Source organism: Pogona vitticeps, chromosome 6 (genome assembly GCF_051106095.1).
Source record: "Pogona vitticeps strain Pit_001003342236 chromosome 6, PviZW2.1, whole genome shotgun sequence".
NCBI lineage: Eukaryota > Metazoa > Chordata > Lepidosauria > Squamata > Agamidae > Pogona > Pogona vitticeps.
Window position 1 is genome coordinate 58,996,580 of NC_135788.1, and position 27,887 is coordinate 59,024,466.

The following is a 27,887-nucleotide window of genomic DNA, read 5'->3' on the forward strand; positions in this document are numbered from 1 at the left end:
ACTCAATCTATTCCTTCCTGGTGTTGTGTGCCATCAAGTTACATATGACTTTTAGTGACTCTAATCAAGGTTTCCAGATAAGTTAGAATGTAAGAAGTGGTTCTACAAGTGCCACTCTCTCCCCAGTGGGTTTCCATGGCTGTGTGGGGATTCAAACCCAGGTCCCAGATTCCTAGTTAATTCAACACCACACTTAAATAAATTGTTCCTTCCTACCAGGTGTCACATCCTATTCAAAAATGTCTTGGTTCCAATACTCTGTGACACAAGGCAGACAATTTAAATGCTCATTTTTCCATGATCTTGATTATAATAACACTCTGTGGCAGAAGCAAACAAAAATTAAATGCTTTTTTTCATTAACCTTCAGGGTCACTCTACTATGGAGTCATACTTAAAAGTACTGTATCACTATTTGCTTCATTGTGTTGTGAACTATGTGATATCATAATTGGATGAGGGGATTGAAGGAGCACTCATCAAATTTGCTGATGACACATAGGTACAGGATAGGTGGTACCTGGCTTGACAGTAGTACCTGTGAGAGGGATTTAGGTGTCTCTGTAGACCACCACCAAAGGATGAGTCAGCAGTGTGGTGCATCTGCCAAGAAAGCCAACACATGTCGAGGCTGCATAAACAGGATAGCATCAAGATCACGGGAAGTGATAGTACAACTCTATACCACGCTGGTGAGGCCACATTTGGGGTGCTGTGTTCAGTTCTAGTCCCCATGATACAAAACAAAACAAAAAACACTGAGGCCCTGGAAGGGGTGAAGAGAAGAGCAACAAAGGTGATAAGGGGACTGGAGGCTAAATTCTATGAGAAATGACTAAAAGAACTAGGCATGTTTAGCTTAACCAAGAGAATACTGAGGTGAGACATGAAAGCAGTCTTTCAATATCTGAAGGGCTGCCACAGGGAAGAGGGCATCAATTTATTCTCCATTGTGCCTAAGGGTAGGACACCAATGGGTGGAAACTCATCAGAGGGAGATCCAACCTGGAAATAAAGAGGAATTTCCTGGTGGTGAGAACCATTAAGCAGTGGAACAGCTTGCCTCCCGATGTTGTGGGTGCCCCATTGCTGGAGGTTTTCAAGAAAAGATTGGACAGCCATCTGTCTGGGATGGTATGAGGTCTCCTGCCTTGGGCAAGGGGTTGGACTAGAATACAGTGGTGCCCCGTATAGCGAGGTTAATCCGTTCCGGATTAACCTTCGGTATACGAAAACATCGCTGTGCGGGTAAGGAAAGCCTATTGGAATGCATTAAACTTAGTTTAATGCGTTCCAATAAGCGTCGAAACTTACCCCTCCAGCGATGTTTTCTCGTCCGGCGGCCATTTTGGAGCCGCCGATCAGCTGATCGGCGGCTCCAAAATGGCCGCGGATGGCCCGAAATGCCCCCCCGCAGCGTTTTCGCGACCTCCGTAAGCAAGGGGAGGGCGCGAAAACACTGATAGGGGCCGTTTCGGGTCATGCGGCAGCCATTTTGGAGCCGCCGATCAGCTGTTCGGCGGCTCCAAAATGGCCGCCGGACGCCCCAATCGTCGCAAAGCGAGTGCGGCGATTGGGGCTGATCCGTATAGCGATCCCCAAAAAGGAATCGCTATGCGGATTCTTCGTTAAACGGTGCGCTCGTTAAGCGAGGCACCACTGTATCTCCAAGGTCTCTTCCATCCCTACGATGATTCTATTATGATCCTATGATCATTTCAGTTTGCAGCAGTTTCTTTGGAAACAGATCCTTCACCTCGTGAAAGAGAAATTGCATTTTAAATACATATCTGTCTGACCACTCATGGGAGTATATCAAAGTCATTGTATTTAAATACCACTAGCATGCTTTGGCTTTGCACTCCTCCAGCTAATATCACCTCCATCCCCATAAGAACATAAGAAGAACCCTGCTGGATCAGGCCAAGGGCCCATCTAATTCAGCTTCCTGTATCTCACAGTGGCCCCACTAGATGCCCCTGGGAGCACACAAGACAACTAGATACCTGTCTCCTGATATCCCTCTCCTGCATCTGGCATTCGGAGGTACTTTCCTTTTAAGTCTGGAGATTATACACCCCCTTTTTCTAATCCATTTGGGCTTACTTGTTTTGACAGGCCTAGAGTCATGTCAATCTATTGAAAGATGAATGATAAGGGAAATCCATCTCTCCAAGCTTTAAAGTCTAAACCCAAAGTCTATTGATGCTGAAATGACTCTCTGTTTCAGTGGTTCCCAGTTTTGGGCAACCCAGGTGTCCTTGGACTTCAACACTCAGAAACCCTGGCCAACACAGCTGATAGTGAAGGCTTTTGGGAATTGCAACCTAAGAACACCTGGGTTAACCAAGACTGGGAACCACTACTTTACTTCAATTAAATCAGCCCTTTTGCAGTTCATGCAGAAAATCCAAAACCAGGATAATATTTTTAAATAGGTCATTAAAATACCATTCAAAAGTGAGTTTCCAAGTCCTCTTGGACCCTTCATCGGGCTGGGCTTTGCAAAATTTAGGATTGGGAGAAAAAGTAAAAAGTTGGAAAAGAACAATTCTGCCTAGATGGTGACTTTTTTTTTCTGAGCAGGTTAATTAACCCGAGCCCTAGAAAAGCTTCTGAGACTAGAATATGATTAGGAGTCCTGTGGAACCTTGAAGAACTAGACCTCAACTGACCTTGGGCAGCAGTAGTCTCAACTGGAGGCCAAAGACAAAGGATGCAGGCAAGGCATCAGTATAGGAATTTGCAGGCGTGATTATTGGCATTATAATCACCTGCAGCACCAAGAAGTGGAAGTCAATAGAAAACCACCACATTATGTTTCCTATGGATAGAGAGATAGATTAAAATGACCTCAGTGTCTGGCAAGCTTCATGTGTATAGCTCGATTAGGAACTTGGAATCTACAGAGTACATTTTGGAAAGGAAATGTACAATATCATAAAAGAAAGTAAAAGGATAAGCATTCAGAACCTTGAAGTCAATGAAGCTTATTGCCAAGATCCAGCCACATACAGATAGATGGGCCAGGCATATATATTATCCAAATACACAGCACCATTATGGAGTTGAAGTCACACTAACCAAAAATGTTAAGTGCAGCTATTACAAACCTCATTCTATACTAAAACTGGATAATATTCATCTGACTAAAGAGAAATCCTATAGACATCTACATTGCATAAGTATACATCCTAGCTGCTAATAAAGATAAAGAAAGCATGCAAAAATTCTATGAAGAACTCAGGTCTATTATGAAACACAGGAAAAAGCAACATTTAATTTTTGTAATGGGGAATTTAATGCTAAGATAGGGAAACGAACCTCAAGAAATGCTGTTGGAAAATACATATTAGAAATACCAAATGAACATGAAAAACAAATGTTACAATGTTGTGAGGAAAAACTTGTTGTCGCCAGTACTACTTACAAATTATTAGCAAGGAGACTGCATACATGAAAATACCCACAAGATGGCAGTAGCAACAATATTGTAAGATACCAAATATATTCTGTCTACAGATAGGCACAGAACAAACCATGAAGCAACCCCCCCCCCCAATTGGGCAGTTTTGTGGGTCATTTTGGGATGCTTCAGGGAAACATGCCTGCCCAAAAATGAAACAAAATGCTGATCTATTATTGTCATTGGCGATTCATATGTAGGTTATAACTCGGATGTTCTAAATCCAATTTTGCCAGACTTGGACTGACGTGGGATGACTCACCTCCCTGCTCCCTTCAGGATTGGCAAAGATTGGATTTGGGATGCCCATGCTATACACTCCCCCCAAAGGAGGTCCCCCAGGAAAGTGCTCTTTAGCCAGTTGCTTTGGAGAGCTATAAATTGGACACCCAAAGTCCAATCTTCTCCAAACTTGGAGGAGGTGGGGAGGAGAGTCAGCTGAAGACGTGCTGTGGATGTGGTGTTTCTAACTCTTGCAAGGACCATTGTACTGCTTCCAGAATTCCCAAATTGCATGAATTATGAAATGGTTCATTTCATCAAAAAGTTTGTAAAAGTTTGTGTTCTGTGATTCATGAATAGCAATGAACCACAAATCATCACGAACTACCATTTATCCAGTCTGTGCCCATCTCTAATTCTGTTCTAATAAATCAGAGATACAAAAGAAGTGCTATGTCAGTGAAAATGTGCTATTGTTCACTTCTAGTTTTTTTAAAAAAATGGTGGGGGAAGTGAAAACAAAAAAAGCATAACTAGGTGACTAATCTTTTGCTGTGCTATTGTTAAGTAGGTGATTTCTCAAAACATTATCGGATAACTGATATATAAGTACTACTTGCTCTAAACTGATATAAGTGTTCATAGGTGTGGCCAACAACACTAGAAGTAGAACTGTAAGTAAAAAGAAGAAGTGAATGGTGGAATAAATATTAGAACTAACAAAAGATAGATAAAAGTGTGTGTGTGTGGGGGGGGGAAATAAAGACAATGTAAAATACAGAGAATTTCCCAATCACTTCCTAAAACTCAGAGAAGGCAAAGAGAAATTGTGTCCTAATGAACAGACATAGAAAAGCTAGAAAGCTTACATGGATCCTTTAATATGTCTCAAAACATCAAAGCAGTAGTAGGCACATTAAAAAAGAGAGACAACCCTTGTTGGATAGTAATTCTCTTATACTTGACATAAAAGGTAAAATAGACACAGAGAAATACTAAACCAGAAATACAGAAATCTAAAATCTGGGAAGAAGTAAAGTCCTAATACAAGGATCAATGCAGTTCTTGAAAGGAGGACATTGAGAAGGAGCTCTCCAAAAGGTCCCGATGGTTGTGGGGAGCACGATTATTTTAGTTTGTATCTTGTATTTTGTATCTGGTATTTTATAAAATTAAAAAAAATAAAAAAATTCTAAAATCTGAAATGCTAACAAGAGCTAACAAAAAACAGGATATCCCACTCTCAATTATATTTTTGTAGAAGCGTAAAAGCTAACAAAGGATGATCACTGAGATATTTCAATGAAATCTTTTGATCAAGACAAAACAGCAATGATTCCTGAAATTTCCTCAGTGGATCTTTATTATATTACCCAAAATTTTATTTATTTATTAGATTTATATACCACCCATCTAGAATGTGTCTACTCTGGGCGGTTTACATATAACATGAAAAGAAACTAAGATAAAATCCAAATTAGTCCAAGATGCAAAAGAAAAAAGAAGGAAAAGAAGAAGGAGAGAAAATGAAAAGGGGAGATAGGCTAGGTAATGGCTGTAGGGAAGGTCTGCCTGTATAGCCATGACTTCAGGTTAGTCTTGAAGGTCCTCAGTGAGGGAGCCAGGCAGCTCTCTATAAGGTAAGTTGTTCCAAAGGCGAGGGGCCACTGCTGAAAAGGCCTGATTTCTAGTTTTTTCCCTCCAGGCCTCTCTTGGCGTTAGGCCCCTCAGCTGCCTGGCCTGACTAAAGCGGGTGATATGGGTAGAACTGGGCGGAAGAAGGCGCTCTGCCAGGTATCAAGGTCCTAAACCATTAAGGGCTTTATTTGTAATAGTTAGCACCTTGAAATTAATGCGGAAGCAGATAGGTAGCCGGTGTAAGGCAACCAAGATGGAGGAAATATGGTGAAATCTTTTCACCCCTGTTAATAGCCTCGCTGCAATGTTCTGGATCATCTGAAGCTTCTGCATCAGTCTCAAAGGAAGCCCCACGTAGAGAGCATTACAGTAGTCTGTTCTTGAGACTATGAGTGCATGGACCAGTGGGGTGAGCGCCCCTGTGTCCAGATAGGGATGCAGCTGGGCAATCCATCTCAGTCCACATACTGCTGAAGCCTACCTTGTAGGATTTTGAGCATAACCTTGCTAGTGTGTGAAATGAGTGCAATTGTACGGTAGCTGGAGCATTCTTTGGCACTGCCCTTATTTGGGCTTGGGATGTAAAGTAAATTTTTCCAATCTTCTGGCCATTGCTGAGTTTTCCATTGATTATGATTTAAAAAATAGCGCTCTGGTCCTTTGATATTGGGCTGTGGCACCAGGGTGGGTGACATGACCTTTAGCCTGGTTTGTTCCTTTTTGCACACCACACACAGAATGATTAAAGTGGTAGGAAAAGCCCCTCAACTCTGCTTTGGCTGTCTCTAGCAAGCACGTCATTGCTAGCACCACTCTGGCAGCCACTGATGATGATTAAATCCTCTGTGAGCTAGCAAAAATTTAATGCAACTTGCTAGGCATGTTTGGGGTAATTCACCCCTGTTCCATGACCACTGGTATAGTAGGACAATGCAGTTACGTAGTAGGAATTTGCTGAGGAGAGGCCTGGACTGGGAGGTCCATATTGACTCCATTTCCAGACCTATTTGCACTATGGTAGGCTCCCATGTGAAAGGGGAAGTATGAGTTAATAAAGTTGTGGCCCTAGTTTACCCCATGTTACTGTGTCTCACTTTGTTATTCCAGGCTGGGCGGGAAAGGAGCCATGTGCTTAATGTTTTCTTTAAAATAGAAGTTATGATTTAAATAGTCATTTAAAAACACATGTTGTTGTTGTTGTTGTTGTTGTTGTTGTTGTTGTTGTTGTTGTTGTTGTTGTTTTCCGTGCTGAGAACTTTGTGGGAAGACTAGGGAAGTATGAAGTCTAAAGGACCACTAATTTCTGGCCCACACGTTATTGTTGAGGGGCGGGTGCAGTTCTGGTCAGTTGCTCTCAGAATTCACAATAACAGAATTCCTCAATTGTTACTAATGACTCTCGCATCCGGTCTGTGTCTAGGTAAATTCAGTGCTCAGAACATTCAGTAAGTGCAGTATCAGCTTTTACAATTTAGTTACTGCATACTATTTAAAAATAATTTGTCAGTGTTCATCTAATTAGGTTAAATATACCGATCTGCTAATGTTCATGTGGATGCATTAATTTATTGTTAATTATTTATTTCTTACACCTACTGAATATTCTTCATGCCTTTCTTCATATTAAAGATTTATTTCCACAGACATCTCACATTCAGATTTTTTCACTGATATTACAGCAGATAAATACTATTAGGGTGATACATGCTAATGAATGTCATTATGAAGTCATTTCTCAGGTATTCTCCAAATGCTTCAGACACACTACACTTCTTCTCTGACATAGAGGGCTTTCTGACACAAGTAGTGAGATTCTTAGGTCTGGTTGTGAATCTTGTTTTTCATTTAAATATCTATTCTAATAATGTTTCAGAAATGCTTTTAAGAAGAGCATCTATGTACAAAAGCAATTAGCAGTGATCAGAGTAATACATAGTCCCGTTCTGTTGTTTTACCTGTTGCAATGAATGCTGGTTAATGGGACATCAAGGCCAGCTTGCAATGCAGATCACACTTAGTAAGGCCTGTCAAAGTATATGAATGGGAGGAGAAGAAAAACAGATATCTTTATGTGTAGGCAGAGAAGCAGATATTCCATTTGTGGAACTATTTGGCTAGTAACATCCATTAACTATAAAGTGCCAGAATGAATGAATGAACGAATGAGTGCCAACTCACAATCACATTGAAAGAAATAGTCCTTGTGGAAAGCTCTGTCATAACATCAACTCAACAGTGGGGCTGTGGGAATATCCCTATCCCAGCTGCACCTAATGTGGTCCAGCTCTCAGAACTGGCCCATCAAATCATGTGCCACTGTACCACCAACCTTCCACTCTTCCCACCAATAGCAGAAGAAGCTCTGCCATCTCCAGGCAGGGGCCAGCAAATACAAATATCCCCATCTCTAATTATGGACTTTAAGAGACTAGAACTCTGGACAACATGGTTTGAATCTCCACTTGGCCATGGAAACTCACTGGGGGGGGGTGGAACTGGTAAAACCACTCCTTAAATATCTTACTTACCTTGAAAGCCCTATTTGGGCCACTTTAAGCCAGTTCCTACTTAATAGCACAGAACACACACACACATTAAGGCCTTCCCATAGCTCTATGAAATTATATACAATCAGTCCACTGATATACTGGCAATACTAGCAATTCATGTCCTCATAATCTATCAAACAGAATCTGTGCCCTTGACCTAACTTGCTCACCAAACTGAGCTTTTCACTGACCTTTCCAAAACTAACCCAATACAGTGGTACCTCAATTTACAAACATAATCTGTATTGGATTCTGAAACTCGTGAAAATACATTGCATCAAATGATTTTTCATCATGTTTTCTGCATTTTGCACAAAAAACAATGTCACAGAAGCTACTGCCTTTCCCAAAGTTTGTATGCACATACAAACACACAAGCACAAAAGACACAAGGAACCCACCCAATGCTACTACATACACTAGGCCATGCAATAAAGCAAAAGTTGTCTGATTTTTTTTTCATTTTGCACATTTTACCGAAATCAGTTTTAAAAAGGCAAAAGGCTAAACAACAGCAGCAGCAACAAAAAGCTAGACATCCAGCAGCAGGGAGTTTTGTGTGTCTGTTTTTTGTCTTGTCTTGTTTCATTTAAATGAGTCAGGATAAATCAAGTCAGGATTTACTTTCCTTCTGTGAAGTTATCTCTTGACATTCCAGTCCTCAGAAGGTACAAAAGCTGTACCTTCTCTAATGTTCTCCAAATTACAAACCAGAGCAGCGAAGACTAAATGCAGGTGAAGTATTGGTACTTAAATTGATCCATTAAACTTGCTGCAACAACAGTCTTTGAAGTGGATGCAAACATAACACCAGACAGATTTTTAAGAAGAAAACCCCTATAAATGGTATTACCAACTATCGCTTTTTTAAAAGCTTTTTATTATTCATAGGCCATCCAATTTCACTTTAAAGTCTTTCTATCTCCAAAGCTAATTCATTTGTTATATTTAATGCTCTTTTTATATGCTCACAAACCCGAAAGAACACTCAGGAAGTAAGAACAGGAATCTGTCGCTAGAAATAGTTCAGGCCAATCAGATGTTTAACTGAATGGTTTACCACCATTTTTAATCTCATTCTTCTCTTCAGCTCAAAATATTTGTTTCATACAATCCCTTTTTTCTGTATGTTTTCATTTTGTTATAAATTAAAATCTATTTAAAATTTAGAAATCATATGTGTGCATTTAGTAAATAAATCTGACTCAAGTTTTTAAAAATCATTTTGATATTTATAAATTTGCAAAGATAACCTTACATAATTTCAAACAGGCATAGTTCTTTGCTTATTTTGATAAAAAATGCAACATGAATGAAGGATTATATGTTTCCTCTAAAAAGCCTGAATATATACAGATCATTTTTAATAGATTAAAGTGCATCTAATATTATATACAGTTGTATAAAATGCTGCATCTTCAGATAGTAATAAAGTACTTTGTTCTTCTGTTAATAGATTATCAGTGTCAATGGATATAAAATTCAGGTAGACTAGCCAACCCACACAGAATGGAGCTACTATATTGGAATTTGTTTTAAAATCAGTAAAGACACATACCATTTAAATTTTAATAAGCAAAATTAAGATCCTACAGCTGTGAAAATGTAAGGGAACAAAAAGCAATTTATTCATGAAGAACACCACGGCAATCGGGTTTTCAGTGCTGAGTTGTTTTCCCACCCAAGTATTTTTGACCACACAGCATGCAAATTTTTTATGGCATTCAACACTTAAAGTTTTCATCCTGTTTTCAACAACTTCTAGAACCATACTGGGAACTTTGCATGTTTGTGAGTTATTGAGAGTCTGTAATTATATGGAGGAAATGTTTGTCAAAAACAAAAACCCTGATTATTTTCAAACCAAACACAAGGATGTCCATAGAATTCAAACTCTCTTCCTAGCTCTCTCATTAACACAAACTCATATTGAAAATAAAGACTGAATGAAAATGAATCAAATCACAAGGCATCTACAAATATACATTTAATATCTGATGGAACAATTACAGGGTTTATGTAATGTCATTTTTTTAGAGAAACCTTTAAAGAAATATCCTTCCCGAGAATGTCATTAGAAGCCTTTTGGCTTCACTCTAATTTCCTACTGTTATGAACAGAAATTAACCTCCCCTTTGCTTTCATTTATGTCTGAGGTGCATGAGACCTCTGCTGTGAAATCTTGCTGATTATTATATGTACAATGTTCTCGCAGATAGGGTGAATCAATCTGGCAGAAACATCACAACAACAACAGCAACACACACACACACACACACACACAGAGAGAGAGAGAGAGAGAGAACATGCTTTGTTTTAGCAGAACAACTCGGTTTTGTCAAGGGCAGAATGTGGTAAGGTTGTTTTTTCCTGTTGAGCCAGTGTTACCAGCCATGACTAGGTATTACACCCGATGGATTTTCGAGCATTGCAAATTCTCTTGCCTCTCTTTGTTGAGACTGAGATGACCCAGCATATCTTATGTGGTGACACACCCACATTCACCAGCTGAGTGTCAAGATAAGGCAACTGCAGCAAATCACCAGAGCTTTAAAAATTGTATTTCAAAAGTATTTTGTTGCCATTGTAATTGCCAGAGCTCCTCAATAGTTAACTCTGAATTTATAATTTTAATACACAATTACTTGCTCTCTCTTTTCTTCAACTATAACAGTTACTTTTCTAACCCTTTCAAAAATGAACATAGCAATGGAAGGCGCAGCACAAGCCATTTGATATTCCTCCAGCATTGAATGAGGCCACACCCTTATCAGGAAGAATAGTGGCAGATTTTCTGGCATTCTTTATAGAATTTTCACTTAAGGCAAAATATTTCACACTTTTTTGGCCCAAAACTTTGTATAAGACTGTATGAATTGCCCAAAACAAGAATAACTACTTGTCAACCAGACATTCTCTTTGAGTTGTCATACTTATGAGAACTATAAACTGTGTTAAGTTGCATATACAGCGGTGCCTTGCAAGACAAAAAAATCACAAGATAAATGGTTCTGGCAATGGGGGTTGATGACTCGCAAGACAAATGTTCCTATGGTCATGCTTCGCAAGAACAATGTTTTCCATTTTTTGTTCCTGCCTCATGTTTGCTGATTTTTAAATGTTTTTCTATGATATTCTAAAAGTTTTTTGATTGAGATTTTTTAAATCATCTGCACAATATGTATGGCTTTAAAGAGCACTTAGTAAGCCCTTTGTAAACCAAATTTATTTATTTATTTATTTATTTATTTATTTATTTATTTATTTATTTATTTATTTGATTTATTTGATTTATACCCTGCCCATCTGGTCTAAAAAACCACTCTAGGCGGCTTCCAATATAGTAAAAACAGTGAAATAATACAAAAAACACAATTACCATATTTTTCGCTCCATAAGACGCACTTTTTTGTTTTGTATATTATATGATTTAATGTAGTGCCTTCTTTTTTAGAATTGTCTGTCTTCGTTGTTTATATTATCTTTATGGTTGTTAGCCGCCTAGAGTGGTCCGTTTGGACCAGATAGGCGGGGTATAAATCAAATAAATAAATAAAATAAATAAATATTTTTCTCTCCAAAAAGGTGGGAGGGAAAGTACATGCATCTTATGGAGTGAATGCAGTAACCCAGGGCTTAGCCACCACCACCCAAAAGCCTCCCACTGCCATGCTGGGAGGCCTCTGAACTGGCAGCAGAGACTGCTTTCTGTTTGGACCTCACCATTCTGCACTGCTAGCTTTCCAGGATCTGCTTCCTGCAGCCCATCTGGAAAACCAGCAAGGCAAACAGGCCTATGGCAGCAAGCAGTGAAAACAGCCAAGGACCAAAGGGTGGTTCTAGAAAGACCAAGGGAAACCACAAACACAGTCTCCCACTTAGGCAGTTGACTTTCCCACATTTGGGGAAATCACAGGGGTCAGCTCATCCGAAGTGCAATAGATGAGTCTTACCCTGGGAAAACCACTTTTACAACAATGGTATCTCCCCTGCCAGGTCTGAGTTTGAATGGCCCCTAAGCCTCCTGGCCCTTTGTGTGCACTATCCCCCAAAGGCATGGTGACCGCCGGCTGTACCTCCTGATCAAAACAGTGCTGCACAGCCCCAGTCCTGAAAGAGGCCAGGAGAGCTACTCAGTGTTTTGGGGTGCCCCACAGGACCCCTATCAGGGGCTAGATGTTCCTCCCACAATCCTCCAGTGCACAGATATTAGCATATCTGCCTGCTTGCATCACCCAGTAGGCTTCTCTATTGGAGAAGCAAAGCAGGAAGGAGGAGTCTCTTTCCCTTCACCTTCTGCAGAGAAGTTAGACCATGTAACTAGCCATACATTTTGAGAAGCAGAGAGGGAGAGGGAGAGGGAGAGAGGACAGAAACAAAAGCTTCTAAAATTGGCAGTAAGTTAAAACAGGCCTGAGAATGGTCAGGGGAAGATAAAGTTACTACTGAGAGCCCGCTAGAATAGCTCTCTGTAGTTCAGAGCTTTGCAGGAAGCTGCATCACTTCATCATAAATTAGGCCTAAATAGAAGTAATTTTGCAGATATTTAAAACATTAAGGGACCGGGGGGGGGAGGCTAATGTGTATTGTTAGCCAAATTTCATTCTGAAGCACAGAATGATTAAAAAGGCACTGAGCACATGCAGAATAAAGTTCAAAAGGGAAACCAAAAAGGGACCTAACACTCCTTTCCTTAATATATTACCACTAGGGCTACAGGTTTTATTTGGTGTATTAGCTTGCCACATTAGCTGAGTCCAGTTTTTATGGACTTATCAGGAGCAAGGCAATTTGAATTGCAGAGGGCAGATCTGAATCACAGATCTGAATATGTTCAAGTAAAGCTTTGAAATCTTGAAAATTGGTTTAAGAACCCAACATTTCATAAATATCACTTCACATGTACACACACACAACTGGAAATAGAAATTTTAGTAGTATTTTTGTGTTAACAAAAGCTGCATGGTGTCACTCCCCCTGTTTTTATTGGTTTTTCTTAATCATTGTTGTTCTACAATATTGCTGGTAGATTTTATCTTTTCATTGTGATTCCCAGCTACTGTATTTTATCCTATTGTAGTCTATAAAATTGGACAACCATCTGTCAGATCTGCTCTGATTTGGATTCCTGCATTGAACCAGGGGTTGGAATTGATGGCCTTATAGGCCCCTTCCAACTCCATTATTCTATGATTCTGTGCTGCTTTGAGATTATATTTGTAAAAGGAAGCAGGCAGTAGATGTGATGAATAAGGGGCACATTTTTCTTGCAGAGTATGGGAACTCATTCTACCAGTGCAAAGCAGAAAAGGCTAGCATATAGCATTCCTTTTAAACTAGAGGTAGTAAAATATGCTAAGGAGTATGGAAACAGTGAACAGTGCAGAGACATTTTGGGCCTCCTCATCTGAAAAAAATGATTAGAGAGTGGAGGAAACAGGAGGATCAGCTGCAAAAAGCTGATAAAAGTAAGCACACTTTCTGTGGACATGCTGCATGCTGCAAAGTAAAGAACTGAATGATGGAGAGAGAAAAAACTTTATTGCTGTAAGGAAGGAAGGGAGGAAGGGAGGGAGTGGAAGGGAGGCATGCTTTGCTGTTTGCTTACACCTGTGCTGGTGGTGATTTCTTCATCATAGCTCTTATTGACTACCCAGCAACAATCTGTTTATTCATCTCTTTCAGTGCAATAACAATTCATTATAAGTGTTAAAACTTGAGATGGTACTGTAATTCCCACTCATTGTGTGTCATCCTGCTGTAGAAGTCTGCTTCATGATTCTCCACTTCTGGTACATGTATGACTTGTGAAATGACATGCTTGAGAATACACCAGTCCCAAAACTGTACTGTTAGTAGCAAGAAAGACATGGATTTTGTTCCTCCTTGGTGGTTGATATAAAGCATTGTAGTGTTGTTGTCTGTGGCTATTGGAATAACTTTGCCAACTACAAATTGTTCAAAAGCTCTCACTGTGTTGTACACTGCAAGAAGTTTGAGGTAATTGATGTGACAACATCTATCTATTGCTACTGCCTTATGAATTTGCCAGAATATTTTTTTCCAGTTTTCCTCTCCTAAAAATGAGGTGCGTCTTATTTGGAAGTGCGTCTTATGGAGCGAAAAATACGGTACATAAATCATATTGTAATAAACAGAATACAACAATAAAATAGAAAATACATAAGGAGAGAATAAACAGAAAAGTCAGATATTAACTGGAGGGAAGGCCTAAATGTATAGCCATGTTTTAAATTGACTTTTAAAAGTGTCCAAAGTGGGGGCCGAGAGGATCTCAGGAGGGAGATTGTTCCAGAGGCGAGGAGCCACTGCTGAGAAGGCCCGGTTTCGTGTCCTTTCTTTCTGGGCCTCCCTCGTCATTAGGCTCCTCAGCCTCACCTCCTGGCTTTGACTTTGTTCTGACTTTTTTTGCCCATAGGAACACATTACTTAGATTTCAATGCATTCCTATGGGAAAACGCATTTCGCAAGACAAATTTTTCGCAAGACAACATTAACCGCGGAACAAATTAAATTTGTCTTGCAAAGCACCATTCTATTGCACAAATTGAGTAAGACTGCGATAGCTGCTGCCTTCTGGTGGGCTTTTAAAAATCAGATGCATTCAATGGGTCATTTGCACCATGTTGATAAATAAGCTAGTCCTTTTGTGCCAGATGTGTCTGTTTGATAAATAAACAGAAAATACAGTAGTGTTGCACAAATAAGTTTTGTGTGAATTGTAGAGACCTTGATTAGTAGTTATCTCATCAACTTGTTCCTCGTCTTCTTGCCTTTTCACACCAGCTTGTTTTGTCAAGAATGAATCATTTTGTGAGCGCACACCCATCCCTACAGTACCGATAAGCTTAGTACAATACATTACAAATACACATGTTGAGCATTTTACTGCCCAAACATAGGATTTTAGTGTTCCTAATCAGTCATTGTACTCAACAGATTTCCTTCTGAGGAGGCCCATTCATTAATCCATCTATTCATTCAGTGCACTCAATTTGAAATGTATTGGCTAGGTTATTACCAACTTTTGTAATCCAAGCCCATATCAAGAATAATTGCCCTGCCAATCATGCACCAACATATCAGTTATGAAGACAGTTTAACAACTACAAATGGGCTGGGCTGGGGGGAGTAAAATAGCACTTCAAATTTTAAATGAGAGAGCAGTAATTTATTAATACACATTTTGTCTTCAAATATACACATTTATCAAACAAACAGATGGCTTGGTACGACTCCTGCCAACCTTTTACTTGATTGCTAGAAACAGCTATGATATAATTGTTCTCATTTATTATATAGGGAACTTCCAAAAATCCCTAACTCTAGAGGGCTAAAACTGAAATTTCAGCTAAGCCTGCATCGAACTGTGCAAAGTTTCTGCTTTTCTATTTGTGTTTTTTTCTTGATAAACAAATGAACTTAACCTTTTAATGACACTCAGTGGCTTTGAGCAAGCTGTATGGTCCCAGAAGCCAACTAGAATGACAGATTAGTAAACCACTTCTAAATATAGTGGTGCCCCGACTTATGAACGTCCTGACTTACAAACCATTTCAAGTTACGACCAGCTCCAGATGCAAAATTTTGCTTCGCCTTGTGGCCAGAGCTTCCAGTTACGAACAGAAAAAGGCAGGAGAAAAAGGCAGGAAATTCAAATTTCTAACTGTAGGTGGCGATGAGGCTCTTTGTAGCTCTTTCGCCCCATGCTATTGGAGGAGGCTGCCTGGTAAAGTAAGATGCTGTTTTCTGCTTTTTAAAAACAGTTCTGGGTGGCTTTTACAGAGTGGTTTTGGGCTGGGAGGGTATGTTTCTGTGCTGTGTTGTGGTTTTGGTTTTTTGGTGATTTTTTCTTAGCCCCAGCGCCTTCAGGGCTTGCTTTGCTGTTTATTTTTGGTTTGGGTTTTTTTAAGCCCAGTGACTGAGCTTGCTTTACTGTTTATTTTTTGGGGGGGGGGGGTTAAGTCCCAGCAACGCAGCTTGCTTTGCTGTTTATTTTTGGTTAATTTTTTTAAAGCCCCGGTGACAGAGCTTGCCTTGCTGTTTCTTTTGGGTTTTCTTTCTATTTTTTAAAGCCCCAGCGCCTTCCAACCGGGCTTGCTGTGTGCTTCTTTTTTTAAGTACAGGCACCACTGTACTTTACCCTAGGAAATTCTGGGAAGAGTCATCATATGTTGAAATTGACTTGACAACAATTTTTGCTCAACACCAAACTACTCAGGGAACTTAACAGGATTTCTTTCTTGGTCCTAAAGGCACACAGGAATAAAGTTGCAAAGGTTTGTTGTCACAACCAAGAATGTAACATTACCCATGCCATTTCTGGGGGATAATTAATCTCAGAAGCACCTCTAGATTTTTAAAACCATGCAGATGTTCTAGTTTATGTATGAAGGGAATGAAATAGAAAGTGACAATCCACAGACTACAGAACCCTTCTGGTCCATTTTGCAAGTCCCAACAGTCCCTCCTCACTATCTGAAGTAAACATTGGTGGTTCTGTAGCAGCACACACTGCTAGTTTAGTCAAGAACGATGCTGGTGGAACTTTCATGAGTAAGCAGTTCCTCTCTAAAACCCAGGTATGTGATTCCTGAATATCTTGTTCTATTCCAAAAGTAGTTTTCCAGAAATTGGAAGTAGAGTTTTCATTCTGTCTTCTCAGTACACCACCAGTTTTCAGCAGCACATGACAGCTATGGTTGTCTGTGAATCACATCAAGATCCAGGTGATGAAACTGGTCCCAGGACCCACTGAATGTGCCCATTCAACATAAAGAGAAATCAAGTTCCCAAAGCTTAGAAAGCCTGATCTCAAGCTGCTTAAAGGTTAATATAATTCTCTTTGACTTAAGTCTAGAAATTGATACGTCTGATCTTTATGGTTTTTCATTTGAGCCTAAATGTTTATCAGTATTACACTTCTCCAGCAGTAGAGAAGGTCTGTCCTATGGGCCTCATTAGACTGTACAAGAAATTTCTCCATATCCTTTTGCTGACATTATTACAATTGCAAATAGCTCAGATATTTATTAGTGCTTTAAAAGTCTTCCTCCTTATACATCATGTCATGCAAATATAAATTATTAATGTTTTATTTGACAAAGTTTAACCCACCAACTTCAAGAGGAAAATAAACTGGCAAGCAAAATTATGCAAATTATCCCTAGCCAGTCATTAGCTGTATACTATTTCAGTCATGCTACATTTTTACCTCTTAAACTGTCATTGCTACAGTGCTCAAATCCAACAGAAATACTTATCTAGAATTCAATATTGGGGGACTGGTATTTGGCTGTTTATTATGCCCCCACAGGCATGCGGCCATATATTATACTCTTAGGAGCAGAAAAGAATTCCATAAGGCAAATCAAAAACCAAATCAAACAAAAAATTATAACTATGAAACTGCACATTGGATCAGCACTAAATTTGGCAACAGATGTAGCAGAATTTCTGTTCTTGCTGTCTGCCAAATATGGGGACATTTGGGCAAAGGGTTTTTGAGTTGTGATTTTTAAAAATAACATTGTTTTTACCTTATGCAGACACAAGTGACTTTCAGCTACAACCCACTGAAAAAGATGAAATTTGCATACCTAAAAATCCATGTCATTTTTGCTGCTTTTTCCCATTCAAAATGATTGAGCCATCTAACTTAAACTTTTTAATTAGTCCTTGTAAAGCCTGAAAGCCTCTGAAATTGCTGCTTTTTAATAACTTGGCAAGAGACCTATTTGCATAACATAGCATTCTAACCACTCAGAACTTGTCTGGAGACAGACGGCAGCATTTAACTCCTTCTTGGCTCCTGCCTGTGAAAATATATAAAATGGTACTTTTAAAAACGGATAATAATATTCAGCAGCACACTCATTTAAGCTGTGAAATAACTGGTTTTCTTTCCTTTGTGAGTGGGGAATGATCTCAAAGCAAGTTTTACCTGGGTTACTTATAAGTTTATCTGGTTTCCTCATGAGTAAATTTACCCAGTTTACTCATAGGTTTATAGCTCCACATGATTCATACGATTTTTAGATATGATCCTCCCTAAATGACTGTCAGATCAAAGATCCCATCCCAGATCAAAGACACCACAGAAACCATGGGTCCTTCAGTGCATGGTTTTTCAGTGGCACAAAAAGATGGAGATGATGCACAAATCCTAATGGGTCCACATGATTTTTCTGCAGAATCATCTGCAAACCACTGTCCATTCACATGAACCATCTCTGCCCAGACAATAAAACACCTAAACCATGGGTCCCTGAGTGCATGGCTTATGGCTTAGCAGTGACATGAAAAAAAGAACAATATAAGGCACAGATCCTCATCGATCCACATGATTTTTACATAGGATCATTCCCCAAACCACTATCAAATAATATTGCCCATCTCTGCCCACAGACAACAAAAGAGAAACCATGGGTGCCCCAGTGCATGGCTTTCCAGTGGTGCAAAAACATAGATATGATCAATGGATCCTCATGGATCAACATGATTTTGATGTAGGGTCACCCCCAAACCACTGTCTAATCATATGCCACATCTCTGCCCACACATTAAAACACAGAAATTGTGTGTCATGCAAAAACATAGATCAACATAATCTTTCCACAGGATCATCCCTAAACCACTGTCCAACCACATGGACACAGACTACAAGACAGAAATTATGGGTCCCCTAGAGGATGGCTCTGAAATGCAACAAAACACCAATCCAAGGCAGAGGTGCACATGCATCCATATGATGTTTATACAGGATCAAACCCAAATCACTGTCCTATCATAGGACCCATTTGTGTTCTTAGATTAAAACACAGAAATCATGATTCTAGACACATTCTGATTGTTCAGAATGCTTTTCAGTGCAAATAGTTCGGTCATTTAGAATGTTCACATTTTCATTATATGTGCATGGTAGGATAGACTAGGGTTATTTTTGGTCAAGTAAGAATGCAGAGTTGACTTGACTGAGCACCATTTTCTGCTTTTCTGGCTGCCTTTAGTATGTCTACCAACACCACATTCCAAACAATGTGACTTTTGTCCCTCTGTTTCTTCACTGTCTTCCTTTAATATAGTATGCATGATTCCAGTGAGATTTTGGTAAATCCAACTTCTTCCCTTTTTGTAGTTTTAAAGAACAAAGGGACGTGGAAAACATGCACACAACATATCCATAGAGGTTTTAGTCTAATACAGGTTTTCTTCCTCAGCTTGCCTAACTCAAAACAAAAAAGGGATATGAAATTGGAACATAGCTCTCCAGCCTGCATTTGGCAGAGCAGGCATGGCAACATCTGTATAACCAAGAGATTAAAAAATGTGTATGTTTCTCCATTGTATCACCTTTGGTTCACCATTTCATTAAGTCCAAAATAGCCCTTCAAACTATTTTGGCACAGAGGAACTATACCTGGATCCAAGCAGTTCTCATTTCTGTCTTCTCCCAGTAACCACAAAACAGGTCACATAATCATCTTCTGGAATCCCTACCACTGGGTATTTCTATGTGATGGAAATTTCTGATTAAACTTGTGGATAGCATAAGTATATTTAAACTCCCATTTTAAAAAGCCAGGGCATTCAATTCTTTAAAAACAAAACAAAACTCCAGTTTATGAATGTGGGATATTGTGCTTCTGTACCCATAATTCAAAAAGCTGGGCAGTGGCCATGGCTCCTAAGAAAGGTCAGGGGAAGAGTAAGGGCAAGCAGCCTGCCAAGAAGCACCTTGCGCCCCCCAGGTCTCCCCCTTCATCTTCTGATGAAGACAGCTGGCCGGTATGGGAACAGCTACAGGCAAAAATTTCTGCTCTGGAGGTTGAGCGTGCCTCATAGGCTGGTTCAGCGATGCGTGAGCACCAACTGTGTCACTCAGCTATGGAAACAAAGAGCCAAAAGAGGGTGAAACCTAAGGCTTTGGTAGATGATTTAATGTCCCATTTTTCTGTACTAGAGGTGAGACACTCAGCAGTTCCAGAAACATTGAAATCTGGGTCTGAGCCTCTGGTGGCAAAGTCACGTTATCAAGCATCTGAAGTGGCGAATGGTGCTTCAGTGGCTATGGTGGCAGCTCCATCAACATGTGATTCAAGATGCCATTATAGGGCAATGAAGACAAACTTTGAGGATGGGATGGACAGGGAAGCCCAGGATGCACCTCAGGCAAGAGCAACAGGTGAGCTGGCAGTTATGCCGGATGTCTGCTGGTTGAGTGGCCTTGGCCTGGTAGTCAGCAGGTGGGCCTGCAATATACCACATTGCAACAGAACACACAGGTGGTATGGTTACAGACTACCCAATAACCAAGTCCTAGTACAACACCAGGCAACTGGATTGCTCCTTATCCTCAGGTGTCATTCCCAGCTCCACTTGCATAACAGCTGGAGTGTGTGTCTGACCCTACACATCCGTTCCAGATACTGGGTACAATTCAGTTCCTCTGAAGGTTCCTGCCTTTTGGAGATTATGCAATGCCTTTAGGAGATCACCTGACTCCTGCAACTAAGGATTAAATCCAGGAGGTATTATGTGGATGTTTTTGAGCTCTTAAATAGAAATGTGGATAATAAGGAATTGGAGAAAGAGGACAGAAATGATAGAGAGGCGCAGAAGGTGGAAACCCAATCATTCATGGGCCAACCAGCTTCTTGGATTTTTTATTTATTTTGGGGTCATTGTGAAGGCCCAGCCATAGAGAGCACAGTCCCTATCCCAATACCTGGACTTAATTTATAGAGCGTAGTAGACTACCCCAGGCATGTGTTGCTTCTCTATGACAAATTGTTTCATATGAGAGCTGCAATTCACCCAAATATTTGTTGGGACAAGCCCTAGCCAGGCCTATGGCTGCAGTACCTGATGCCAGCCAGACCAAACTTGGGTGACAGGTTTGACAATGGGCACCTCATTCACAAGGCTGAGCAGAATTTTAATCCCTGTGTTCAACCCCACCTGCTCTGCTGAGACTTTAACTTAAGGGGAGTGTACACATGCAAAGCTCACAAATACAGGCATGAGTGCACTACATGCGGGGTTCAGCATCCCAACATGTGCTTTTGAGCATGGATACAAAGAGGCAGCAATAAGGACACCAGCAGAAACAGGAAACCAGAAGAGGGAGGCAGAGCCCCTGCAAAAAGGGCACAACCCAATTAGAGTGGATGTCTTGGAAAATTGGCTGAAAGCTTACCCCAAGAAGGAAGATGCTACTTACTAGCTAAGGGGTTTTAGGGAAGGTTTTAGGATCCCTGTAGTGGGAACACATAAATGTTCATTCCCGTGGAATCTGAAGTCAGTTAAAAGGATGGAGGATGTAATCAGGGTCAAGATTGACAAGAAGGACAGGGAAGGATGGGTGTTGGGGCTGTTTGAGCACCCCCTGATTGCCTATCTTAGAGTTTCTCTGTTAGGCATGATGCCCAAGGAAAATCAAGGAAAGTATAGGCTTATACATCACCTCTCATACCCAGAAGGCAATTTGGTGCATGACACCATTCTGCCCGAGTTATGTTCTGTGTGATACACTTCCTTTGACATAGTGTGCATAGTTTGGAGGTGTGGTGTCAGAGCTGAGATAGCCAAGTGTGACATTAAGTCAGATTTTTCTCTCCTTCTAGTCTACCCTGAGAATTTTGATTTGCTAGGGTTTTATTCTCAATGTGCATTTCAGCTCAGTTTTAGAGTGGAACATCAGACACAGGGTGAGGTTCAGAAGCATGGCTCATTATTTAGATGACTCTTTTTTGCCAGGAGAAGTATTTGGGATGCTGAAAATTCATTCTGGAGTCATTTCAAGTAATGGCTGGAGAGCTAGCAGAGCTAGCTTCTCATTAGCAGAAGAGAAAATGGAGGATCCCTCCACCTCTCTTGTGTTCCTGGGAATAGAACTAGATATTCAGATGCAGGCTTGCAGATTGCCAGACAAAAAGCTGAACGAGCTTAAGCAGCATATTAAGGAGAAAGAAAGTTTTGTTAAAGGAACTGCATGAAGCAATGGGACACTGCAACTTCACATGTAAGGTAGTTGTACCTGGCCAGTCTTTCTTGAGAATACTCTGCAAGGCCATACGTGGCCTTTGCCAACCATTCCATATGACATGGGTGACAGGTATGAGGCAGGACTTGCAGGTGTGGATCCAGTTCTTGGAAGGGTTTAATGGGATTGCCTTCTGGAGATCTGAATTGAATCTCAGGGCTGATTTTCAAGTACAATAAGATGTGGCAGGCTCCCTTGGATTCGGGGTTTATTTTAAAGGAAGGTGGTGTGCTAGCACTTGGATAGCATCAGAGAGGCATCATAGAAGACCTGACATTCCTGGAATTTTTACCTATTCTAGGAGTGCTCTGGCTGTGGGCACCAGAGTGAGCCAATTTTGTTGTCCACCCTTGGTGCGACAATTCAGCTGTAGTCTACATTATTAACAGTCTCACATCACACTCAGAACGGGTGATGTGTCTAGTCTGGGTTTTCACACTGCATGCCTTGCAATTTAATATTATGGTGCAGGCCAGACACATTCCAGGTAAAAATAGCTTAGCAGATGCACTATTCCATCAACAGATTGAGCATTTCATGGAATTAGACCCGGGAGCCAGAGAGTACCCTAAGACACTGCCCCCAGAGGTTAGGCAAATTGGCAGGATGATGCTGAAAGAGCAATAGGTTTGGCATTGACTCCATGGACATGCAAGGGCTATGCAGCAGTGAGTACAGATTTCCAGGAGTTTAGAAGCCTAGTAGGTCTGCTATAGCCTGTGCCGTTCGAACATCTGCAGCAGTATGTTGTTTACCTCCACAGGAAAGTGTTGTCCCCAGGTTCAATTCAAGGTAGGAAGTCAGCATTAGGTTATGCCTCCTAAGTGATTTAAAAATTGGGGCATTGGGCATCTACCCTGTTTCCCCGAAAATAAGACCTAACCTAAAAATAAGCCCTAGTATGATTTTTCAGGATGTTTGCAATATAAGCCCTACCCCCAAAATAAGCCCCAGTTAAGTGAAACCCCACCCTCCACCATTGTGCAGCAACCAGAAGAAGATGACATGACTGTATTAGAATAAATGTAGATTTTTGTACATTGGGGGGAAAACAACCGCTGAAAATAAGCCTTAATGCATTTTTGGAGCAAAAATTAATATAAGACCCGGTCTTATTTTCAGGGAAACATGATATTAATCATCAGAGATATGTTTGTGGCCTCCCTGAACTCTAGGCTGGTTTCTGGCTGTGTTTCTCTTTTGTAGATACAGTGATTGTGAGGAGGAGGCTGCATATCCTGTTGATCGGGCACAGCTACATTTTCTGGGCATAATGTTATGCAGCTGCATCGGCTTGTGGGAGCATATGGCTATTATTCCAATCATGAAGTATGATGAAAACCCTCCTCAGCTGTGGCTTCAGCTGATGACATTGGCTCAGCCTTTGTTGGGTGAGCGATTTGATAGTGGACATTTAGTGCAGAGGGCTGGGTGAAGCAATACACCCTTCATGGTAATGGGGCAATCAGTTGATTGTTGCACTGGGAGTTTGGGGTGCAATAGGAAGCCCTGCAAATTTCAGCATGAATGTTATATCTGCAGAGGCCCACACCCCTTTAATAGCTATAGCAATGGACACTGGGAAGGATGCTGGAGAAGGCAAAAAGTCTTGAAGAGGAGGCTTTAATTCCTCAAAAAGGGTCCAGCCCATTTAAAGTTAAGGTTTTGGTTTCCTGGTTGCGGAAGAGTTTGATGCATGTTACTTGTTAAATGGTTTTCAGTTTTTGTTCAGGATTCCAGCCACAGGTGAGTGCACAGCGCACTGACCCAAAAATTTGAAGTCTGTCAGGGAAATGGAGGAGGTAGTCCACCAGAAGATTAGCAAAAAAGTTGGAGAGGGCAGGGTCCTTGGCTCATTCCACCACCTTCTTGTCTGTAACCTAACAGTTTCCACTTTGGGTGTTGTGCCTTAGAAGGCGTCAGGTGAATATAGACTTATTTGTCATTTGTCTTTTCCTGATGGGGATTCAGTCAATTCTGTTATCCCTCAGAAACTCTATACAGTTTGGCACATATCTTTTGATTCAGCTGTATATATGGTTAGGGCTTGTGGTGAGGATGTGAAGCTGGCAATACAACAACAACAACAACAACAACAACCTTTATTGGCATAAAGAAAAGAACAGTTAAAACATACAGTTAAGTAAATAATTAAATAGTAAGGAGGGGGGGAATGAGACCACAGAGGTGCTTAGGGGAGTCAAGTTAGTTTTTTGAGGACTGGGAAGTGAGAACCTGTGCAAGGAACTCAGCTACTAAAGTCGTTGTTTCTTGAGAGAAGTCATGAAGAAGAAAACCTGTCAGAAACTGGGGGGGGGGGACCCGGAAAGTCTGAAATGATTGGCCCTAGAGTACGGTCTCGGAGATCTCTTAGCTCTGGACAATGACATAGAATATGCGTAACTGAATCGGGTTCTAATCCACAGAGGTTACAAGTTCTTTCTTCGAAGGGTATTCTGGCATATCGTCCCTTGAGAACTTCGGAAGGGAAGATATTCATCCGCGCTAACATAAAAGCCCTCCTGGTTAGAGGGTTCAGCAGGGACTGTATATAAAGATGTCCGGAGCCAAAGGTGGGGAAGATACCGAAGTAAATTGGGGAGCATGTTTGATTAATACTGGAAACTAGATAAATATACTCAGACTCCCATAGTTTCTCCTTAATAATAGAGAGCGCCTGTTCGAAGTTGCTGTTAGAGATGGAGCTTAGAGATATGCCAATCGATTCAAGTTTGGTTTCACAAAGTGTAAACCACTTAGATTGGTAATGATCTTTAAGTAGGTGCACAAGGAGAGAGTCTGGGTTTGATTTAAAGAAAAGACGGAGCCAGAATTTAAAGGTAAGTGCCCACGCTGACGTTGAGGGTAAATGCGTGCCTAGCTCTAGGGCTATGGTCGATAATTTGATTGAGTTTGGAATCCCTAGAATCTGGCGGTAGAAAGAGGCAGCTAATAGGTCAACTTTGTTATCCATCGCATTAATCCATATTGGGGCTCCATAGAGTAGGCGATTGATCAGTTTTACCTGGAAAATTTGGGTGGCAGCTGGGATAAACTGGTTCCCAGCTTTATAATGGAATTTGGTTATAGCTCCTAAAAAATGTGAAGCGGATGCAGTTGCAGAGTCTCTATGTACCGTCCACTTGAGTTGAAAGTGGAAAAGTAAGCCTAAGTACTTAAAAGATCTCACCTGTTCAATCGGTTGGCTATTAATTTTCCAGTGAAAGAGCTTCCAGGATTTTGAGAAGACCATAATCTTGGTTTTCTCAGCGTTAATTACAAGATCATTACGTGAGCAGTAAGATTGAAACAAGGAGAGAAGTTGTCTTAGACCAAGACTAGATATAGTGGCAATATGTGACATAAAGTCTGCATTTCACCTACTCCCAGTGCATCCTGGAAATTTTAAGCTGCTAGGGTTTTTCTTTAAAGGTTTTTTCTATATGGAAAGGGCCCTTCCCATGGGGTCTTCCATATCATATGCAGCCTTTGAACATTTTAGCTCCTTTTTGGAGTGGTTTATCAAAAAGAGTTTGGATTTGTGCCACGTGGTGTTGCACTATATATGATTATCTTTTGGCTGGAGAGAGGGGATTGGGTCATTGTCAGCAGCTTCTAAGGGCCTTCCAGGATATCACATCAGAGTGAAGTCCCCCTGGCAGAGGAAAAAAATGATGGTCCAATTCCTATGCTGACATTTTAGAGACTTGAGTTAGACAGTTATGTAGTGTTGCAGGTTGCCTCAAACTGAGTTGGTTGACCTTCACAATCTGGAGCTGCCTACAAAGTGGTGGTCCCTCCGAGAGCATTTTTGCAAAGCTCTGTGAGGCCATGCAAGGCTTTTGGTGGCCCCACCACTGGCAGTGTGTGTCAGCTGGTATTAGGGAGGACCTCCAGGTTTGGCAGTGCTCTCTGGATAAGTTTAATGGTAATGTATCTCTTTCTGAAGATCCGATAAGTTTTGGGGGTGGAGCTACAAGTCCAGACTGACTGAGCTGGTTTCACAAGATTTGGTATTTATTTCAGGGGACATTGGTGTGCTGGTTCATGGCCACAGAAGTGGTATGACCGAGGGGGAACTAGGGATTTGTCATTTTTAGAGTTCTTCTCTATTGTGGGTGCACTGTGATTATGGTCAGAACAATGGGCCAATTGTGCCATTGTTTTCTGGTGTGACAATTTGGCTCTGGTCCATATAGTCAATTCATTAAGTTCTCTGTCACCTAGGGCTATGAGGTTAGTGTGGGCATTTACCTTGCACCGTTTAAACTGTAACATACTATTTTTGGCCCGTCCTACCTGAGACTAAATCCTTTTGAATTGGGGCCACTTCTACCACAGCTGCCCAGGGATATCACAAGAGGATATATAAAAAGTGGGTTGATGATGCTCTTCATCTAGATTTAAACTGTATGTTCATCCTCTCCCAGAGTAAGCTGTGCACCTCCTGGTGGGTTTTCTTTGTGGTTATTGCTACAGGTTTACAACAGTTGGATTGGCAGTTGCAGATGCATGTCTATGGCCACAGCTTTGTTTTCTTGGCAGTGAGGCATGCAGGCTGGTCAGCATGGGGTTCCAAGGTGGGCCAGAGAGGAAGGGCCTCGCTGCAGTGGACTGGTAAAAGGGACATACAATAGGATCGCTTGGTGCCTCTAATTTTTGATGGCAATGAGGATTTGCCCCTCGGCATTTTGTTGGTCCACTTGGGAGGAAATGACTTGGGCCACAGAAAAGGCAAGTCGTTGACTTCAGGTTATGAAGATTTTGGGATCATAAAAAAGAGATGGCCAGCAACATACGTTCTTGGGTCTGCAATTCTGCCTAGGTTGATTTGGCAGGCCCCTTGTGATCCTCGGGCTCAATGGAGAGCCAATTGTGAAGAGCCATGATGGCTGGTTTGGGTTCAGTAGTTACACATCCGGACATTAGAGTTGAGTATCTGCTCAATGACATTTTCTCACAAGATCTGCAGTGGGACCTTAGAGCTGAAGTATTCAGCCTGATGGTGGGCAGAGAGCTTACTAAAGGCTAGCTACATGCTGTGGTGTGTGATGTGGTTGATGAATGGAGTAGCAGTGAGTTCCAAAGGTTACATCTCCTGTATATTGCTATCAACCTTTCAGCATTGAGGATCCCAAAATTCTGTTGTCAGGATGGTGTGATGCATGGGTAGCCAGCTATAGCTGCTGGCAGCTTAAAATCATGAGATAGGTGGCTAGTGATAATGAGGGCCGTCAGAAAGTTAACTGTCCAGAAACTGGCTGTCGACCTGACAGCATAAACTTGGGCTTGGAACTCACCAGATGGGGCAGGCTTGGGGTAAATAGGTACCCCTGTGCCTGCTTCAGGGATCTGCACTACAGTTGGCCCCTCCATAGAATTGGGGGAAGTTAACAGTTTAATGATTTAATAAAGAGTGGCCTGGTTAAGCCCATCACCTGTGTCTTGTCTCTTTGTTTCCAGAGTGGGCAGGCAAAAGACATGTGGCTGAAATTTATGTCAGAAAAAGCCTTAGCAACATCAGTATGAGCTGGAAAAATATCCTAGCAAGTGATACAAAAGAACTGTGAGCCCGAAGCACATCGGCTAGAGCTAAGGAACAGGCATTTCAGTGGGCCCTGAGGCTAATTATATCTGGATACTTTCATATGACTCCATCAGGCAAATTCTTTATTAAACTAAACAAGGCAATAAAAGTGGTAAAATGAGGCCACAGACCATGAAAAAGAAAGAGCTTTTACATCTGACCCTGTGTAAAAGCCACTTAACTTTTGTTTTTTCCTCCATTCCTGTTTCTTTACTGATTTCTAGACTATTTGTTCAACTTTATTAATGGGAATTTCCACATAACTATTTATTCCCCTCATCTCAGCTGAACAGCTGAAGATCCAGTCAACAAAGAGGTACATGCTGACAGCACAGAAAAAGTGACACCAAGCAATGGAAA

At 41.0% G+C, this 27,887-nt stretch overlaps 1 protein-coding gene and 1 pseudogene across 3 annotated transcripts in view; both read right to left on the reverse strand.

Moving 5' to 3' along the window:
- CNTNAP2 (contactin associated protein 2) overlaps positions 1-27,887 on the reverse strand; it is a 2,051,986-nt gene that overhangs the window by 1,972,464 nt on the left and 51,635 nt on the right. The gene's annotated exons all lie outside the window — the stretch shown is intronic.
- On the reverse strand, positions 11,727-11,879 carry LOC140701523 (U1 spliceosomal RNA; annotated as a pseudogene).